Genomic DNA, 7,193 nt, shown 5'->3' with positions numbered 1-7,193 from the left:
TACCACTAGTCCTGTTGTCTTTGATGCATCAATTCAACCTTTCCCCTTTCAGTAAATTCTAGATTTATCAGGGGGATATTAAAGACTTGTCAGACGCCTGGAGTTTTCTCAGTCCAGTTATTTAAACTTTCTGATTCTTGATTTCCTCATCTCTAAAACGAGAATAAAAAAATTATCCATCTCCTCAATCGTTTTGAGAATTAAATGAGTAAATGCATGCAGGATGCTCAGCACGATGCCTGGACGTGGTACATGCTAATAAGGTCAGGGATTAGTATTACCTTAGATGTCTGGTTTAGTGGCCCCTCTGACCTCACACACCTCTGACTCAGATTGCTCATTCTTGGTGGGGGTCATGATGCTAAGCGTCGTGGTATCTATTTGGTAACTCTAGATAACTGTCAAGAAAGATGATGACAATAAGCATGTGGGACAAGTTCGTATTTCAGAAAATGAAGTGAAGATTAGCACACATGGGAAAATGTAGAGAAATGTGTGAGCGTGGAAGAGAGGAATCCAAGAGAGACGGACAACAGGATGTAAAACATGTTTTCTCAGTGGGGACAGGGAAGCAAGAGGGAACAGCATCTGAAACACTGTTCAAACAGGATGTGTTGTGTGTTGGGAAATGTAACAGTATCACAACACTGAAATTAAGATTTCATTTATACATCATCTTCTGAAGATCCCCAGAATAAATCCAAGCCATGTGCCACAAATGACCTTTCATGTTCCTGAAACCAGTACCCAAGACTTGCTCTCTCCAGGCAAAACATTCCTGATTTCTTCAACTGTCGCTTATGTGATACCTCACCATTTCAGTGCCCTTCTCTAGATCTTAACCAAGTATTAATGCCCATTTTAATATGCTGGGCCAGAAGGATGCACCAAAAAATAATTCTAAACCGGTCTTATCAGTACTAAGTACTGATATGTTAGTTGCTGGCATGATCTGAACATTATATTTCCATTGATGCAACCTGAGAGATTACAAAGCTTTATTAGCAACTGGGTCGTACTTTTATAATCTTTAGTAAATGAAAGAAGCAACAACATTCCACATTATATAGAGGAAAAGTGGATGTGCAGCGGTCAGTGCGTTGGTCTCTAAGGACATCCTTATAAGATACCCTTAGGATTATGGTGCTGATCTTACCTCCTGAAACTACAAAGTCCCTGGGTTTCTTGTTAGTCATTTGCCTACAAATTCTTGGACTGGCTCTGTAGAATAGGATTGTGAGCTTTGAGTTTACCAGCTGCCCCGGCCTTTTGTGTTAATAACATGGCCCTTGAAGTGGTACAGAACGTAGATGCCAGTGCCAGAGTTCAGCAAAAAAATTTTCCCTTGAAAATGGAACTCATTGATTTTAGTTAGCAAATGACATTTTTGCTAGCTGGCTGATACTGACCTCAGTCCTAAAAGTGTGCCTGACATGTCGCGATAAATTAAACATTTAAAAATGGCAACAGCTGCGCAATTAAACCTTTGAAGAGAATTGAGACTATCTTTCAGCCCTTAGAGAGACTCTCAAAATGTCCACACTGTGAAGAGCTCAGAGGAACAAGCCAAAAAGCTCAACACTTTTGAAAACTCAAGATTAACTTTTTATGTTTTTAAAAATAAATGTCCTCATGTTACTTGTAAAATGAAAGACATAGTAACCAAAACACGGCGAGCTGCATACTGTGGTGTACTACTCTTTGACCTGGAAAAATAAATCTTTCTGGTGTGAGTAGGCATTCCGATAAAAGAAGAGCATGCTTAACTATAAACTAGAGACCTTTATTCTCTTTACTACCTATTATGGTGATTGGGGAAACACTAGCTCACATGGTCACTCCTTTCCATGAAATGCCAGTTTGGAAGACTAAAGAAGTAGGCAAATCATTTTCCTGTCTTCTACAGAGATCTACTGTGTTCTCCATTAGTTATAATTACAGTGGTTCAAAGAAATACTAAGTGAGGAAATAATTATCCCGTATTATCAGTATTAAAAGCTTTTTAAAAATAAGGTCTTGCTTTTAATTTATCTCCTTGAACATGTTAAAATACTACTATTTGGAATGCTTTGTAACAAGAATTTTGGATTGAGACAAATCACATGGGGAAAAAAACTGATAGCTTTATTTTTAAACCAACACACTGAAAGAGGAAGGAAGCCTGGTGAAACTGGGGTTGGAATGCAGACATCTAATCGGTGAAGTTGCCTCTCCACATGTCCTCATTCCCGAGGGCTCCTCTCCCACCTCCCTTCCCTGCTCCTTGACTCCAGCCATCCAGCCCAGTGTGCTGTACCCAGAACATAGCAGCAAGCTTCCATCTCAGGGTCATCGCTATGGCTTTGTCTCTGCCTGGAATAAATGCTCTTCTCCCAGACAGCCATTGCTCACTACTTCAGTTCCTCACTTCATAATTTTACTCCAGCTATGCATCCTTAGTGAGGCCTTCGCTGATCAGCTTTCCTAAAGGTGCACCCCTCTGCACTCCCCATTCCCTTCATTCTACTCTATCGTTTTCCAATATGAACGACAATAAATAAACCTCAAGGTTGATGTTTTTATAACCTTAATGATGTTTCCTTGCACTAGAATGTGAGTTCCAGGATGTAGAGAGATTATTGTCTGTTTTGTTTTGACGGCTAATGTTACTGTGTCTTACAGTTGTCAGATGTCTCATACACTTAGAATTGTATTTTATAGATTTCAGGGCCTTCTTCTACTTTTTTTATTTCTTCAGTATATTATTCTTAGGATATTTTTAAATGATCCCATACTGTGTTTTGAGTGTTTCATGATATCAATCTCATTTAATCCTCAAAACAGCACTGTAAGACCAATATTGTCCCCCCTTTACAAAACAGATGTTCCAAGTTAAGCAAACAGCTCAAGATTACACAGCTTTTAAGAAAAAGTTAAAATGAAATTAAATGGTTTTCTGATTTCAAGCCCAGGTTTCATTCTACTGACCCCACAGAAGGGACATCTATATGGTCCTCTATTTCTGACTATTGTCCACTGGAATGAAAACTCCATGGGCATGGACCATGCCTATCTTTATCACCATCATATTATACTACCTAGGAGAGTGTCTGGTATATGTAGGTGCTTATAAGTATTCGTTGAATGAATGAATGAATGAATGAATGAATGAATGAATGAAAGCCTAATGTCAAGGATATAATCTCTATCCCTGAAAGACTTAAAATTGTTCATCTTCTTTTTCTTCTTTCTCTTCCCCTCCTCTCTGAACAACTTAATCCCAAGCCCATTGGTGAGGCGGAGGAAGATAGGCTTTTCCAAGTGGGGAACATGAGACCCTGACCAGGAGAGGGAGCCATGCAGGGGAGCCTGGTGTGAGGTGTCAGAGCCCAAGCAAGGTGAGGATGTATCCACACAGGGGGTGGTGGCATGTGGCATGTGGAGCCCTAGTGGACTAATGAGGGTATCCCCACAGAAAGGCAGCTTTCAGTGGGCATCAGAGCTCAAAGGGAGTGAGGAGTTTATCTACACAGGAGGAGCGACCCAATGTGGGGAGTCAGAACCCAAAGTGAGTGGGAGAGGGTAACCTGGCATCAGGCTGCCACAGCCTGAACAGAATGAGGCGTAAGGAGGGTGTCCATTCAGAGCTTGGGTAATCAGAGCCCATGGGGGATGAGGAGGCTGTCCACACAGGAAGTGAACTGGTGTAGGGTTGGAACATGAGTGGAAGAGTAGAGCATCCTTGCAAGCAGATGGTCCAGTGACAGGGTTTAGGAGCCTGAGCAGAATAAGATGGGTGTACAATTGTAGGGGGCGGCTTGGTATGGGCTGTCAGAGCCCAAACAGAGTGAGGATGGTGTCCACGTGGGGCACTCAGGGGCTCAGATTAGGGAGTGAGAGCTAGAGCAGGATGATAGAGGTGTGGGGCAGGGGGTGATAGCAGAGGTGGGAGGTTGGTCACATACGGAGGCATTATCAAACAAGCAAATATATTAAGGATAATGGAACCCAGCTTTGTCACTGTTAGAGAACAAATACTGTAGTGTTGGAATTTGGGGAATGAGTATTAATTCATTTTTCAATGTGTAGAGATAAATATAGAAATAAATATATATGTAAATGTGTGTGTGTGCCATAGTTTTGCCCACTGAGAAAGACTGGGATTAGTAAAACCCTTGACCACCAATAACAATGGGCACACCTAGCACACAGATCTTGATTTCTAAATGCCATTTTCTTCTAAAAGGAAACAGGGCTCCTTGGAGAAATGTCTGAGTCCAGGCCTGGGGCAGAGAAAGTGTAAGACAAACTAGGAATATCTTATGGTACGAGAGAACAAGAAAAAGCTCAATGAATGAGAGGGCCAGAAGCAGGATATTTTTATGATTTTCAAGTGCCTTCCAACAAAATAATTATTAATTACAAAAAGAAAAGAGTAATTTTGCAGTGAGAAATCCTGGCAGTCCCTAATTTAATCAGGGAATCAAAGTAAGCATCATCAGTAATGGAAGCAATTTAAATTGTGAGCCAGAAGATAGGATGCAATGAGAACACGGGGACACTTCTGTGATATTTCTTGCTGTCGAAGCTTCCTAACCTGAATGTAATCATGAGGAAACACCAGACTAACCCAAATTGAAGGATATTCTACAAAAAGGACCGGCTTGTAATCTTCAAAAGTCAAAGTCATGAAAGTCAAGGTAAGAGTGAGGTATGTTGTACACTTGAAGCTAATATAATGTTGTATGTCAACCTTAATTAAATTTTAAAGAAAAGAAGAGTGAGGCACTATTCCAGACTGAAGGAAACTAAAAGGAAGGACAATTTTACTGCAACGTGTGATTCTTAACTAGATCCTGTTCCTATAAAGGATAATATTGAGACAACAGGCAAAATATAAATGGATTTTGAGGAACAGACCATAGTAATGCATTGATGTTAACTTCTTGATCTTAGTTATTATATTGTGATTATGTAGGAGAATGTCTTTGGAAACACTCACTGAAGTACTGGGAGTGATGATGTATCATATCCAAAACCTGATCTCAAATAATTCAAAGAAAAAAGTTATGTATACTGTGCTTCCAATGTTTCTGTGATTGCTTCTGTCAGTTCTGTGTTTACGATTGCTTTAACATTTAAAAGTTAAAAAATAAAACAGCAGGCACACTCCTTGCAAGAGGAAGAAAACAAAAACATTATATTTTTTGTACATAGGGAGAAATTGACAAGGGTAAACTAAAATCAGAATCTAATTTCTATCCCTCTGATTTGTTTTTCCTCCTTTATTTTGTTTCTGAGTTGTGAATGAGTGAGCATCTATGAAATGAAAATCAAAACTAAATACTAATGATGAATATTTTACTGGCTGGAGAATGAGGTCCATAAAGCTGCTTTTCGTATGAGTTATTACCTTAATATTTCCAGCCTGTTCACCAGGTCAGGCTAAGTGTTAATATGAAACTAATAGTTTGGCTTAGAAAATTTATATACCTATCATCATGTTCCCACTAGGAAAAAAACTAAACACATTTATAACTATGAACTGTTATTTAAATTTGCATGAGTAATTTAGTGGTGGTGGTGATTGGGTGATTTCAGCATTTACTTAATTATATTAGAAATTATAGGAGAATACAATCGTCCAAAAGAAAACATAGTTTATTCACCAGGGGCCCAGCCCCATACTAAGATTATTTGAATCTGTGGGCTTTTACAGCTTCCTCAGAATCATGAGTTCATTCTTACCTATAGAGTAGCCCTGCTTCAATCTTCTTGTTTTTCAGTTCAACCTGCACAATATAACAAAGTTTTGAATCTCACAAATGGAGATTAATTATTCTTCAAGATGAATTTCCATAAGACCTTTCCTCATAGGAAGTCTATCTGCTTGCTCACCTTTCCTGTAAGTCATAAATCTATGCTCAAAAGCATAGAAGGATTGTGTTTACTCTGGAGATTTGTAATAGGATACCCAGGTGAGGGAGCAGGTTGTCAGAAAATTATTCTTAAGTACTGCCTCATTCTGTTTGGCAATCCTATCCTCCCCAGCCCATCCTCCACTCTGCTGTCAGGAGCATCGCCCTTGAAGGCAGAATAGCACAGTGGTTGGGATAAAGTACGGACTTTGATGTAACACAAACTTCATTTCAAACCCTGCCTTGCCACTCACTGTATAATCTTGAGCAAGTTAGTTGGACTTTCTAAGGCTCTTTCCTCACGAAGGTAGTAGTTGCCCACCTCACAGAATTTCTGAAAAAATCAAATAAAATGTCATAACATACTTAAAACAATGTCTGATGTGTGGTAAGTGCTTTTAAAAATGCTGATTGTTATCATCGTTATTGATTTTTTAACTGAAAATCTGATCATGTTATTAGGATCCCATATTTGTAGTGTATTGACTTCCAAACCTCTACTGTTCAAACTTTTCTGATCATCAGAGGCACACGACCACACAGAGACCACCAATACCACCACCAACAACAATACCAACACCTACACCAATACCAACAAAAAACACTGCCACAGCATCATCATATTTGTGTCTATTTATTGACTTTGGCAGATATGTCAGCAATAATTCTGAGGTTGACTGGGGACCCTGAGGAGCCCAGTGATGTCAGAGGTAATACAGTTGATTGAATCTATATCTGTGTTCACAGAAAGGAATCATCAAAACGGTAGTGACTTGAGCAGTTGTCCCACTCATCTCCATACCATCCAAAGACATTGGAGTCATTCATGCATGTCTTTTCCCCCAGTCTCATTGCTTGTTCTCTCATTTCATTCAGGTCTCTGCTCAAATGTCACCTCCACAGAGAATTCCTCCTTGACTAATATAAAATATAAAATAACTCGATAAAATATTCCCATCACTCTCTTTCCCCTTCTCCTCAGTCTATTTTTCTTTATAACCCTTCTCCCTACCTGGCATTATAGTGTGTGTCTGTCTATGTCTATGTATACATACTTATTGTCTTTCTCTTCAAGTAGAAAAAGTATCTCCATGATAGCATTGTTTTTGTCTTTTTTGTTTACCATTAGAACAATGTCTCATGTAATAGGTGTTCAAGAAATAATTATTAAGTGAATGAATAAATGAATGAATGAATGAATCTGATTGTCAGCCAACCATTTAAAAACAAATGACCATAATTTTTAATTGAGGCCAAAGTTTTTTGAAAGAATAAAATATTCCCATGTTTGTTACA

This window comes from Pteropus vampyrus, unplaced genomic scaffold, assembly GCF_000151845.1.
Source record: "Pteropus vampyrus isolate Shadow unplaced genomic scaffold, Pvam_2.0 Scaffold15, whole genome shotgun sequence".
NCBI lineage: Eukaryota > Metazoa > Chordata > Mammalia > Chiroptera > Pteropodidae > Pteropus > Pteropus vampyrus.
This window is presented reverse-complemented; position numbering follows the sequence as displayed.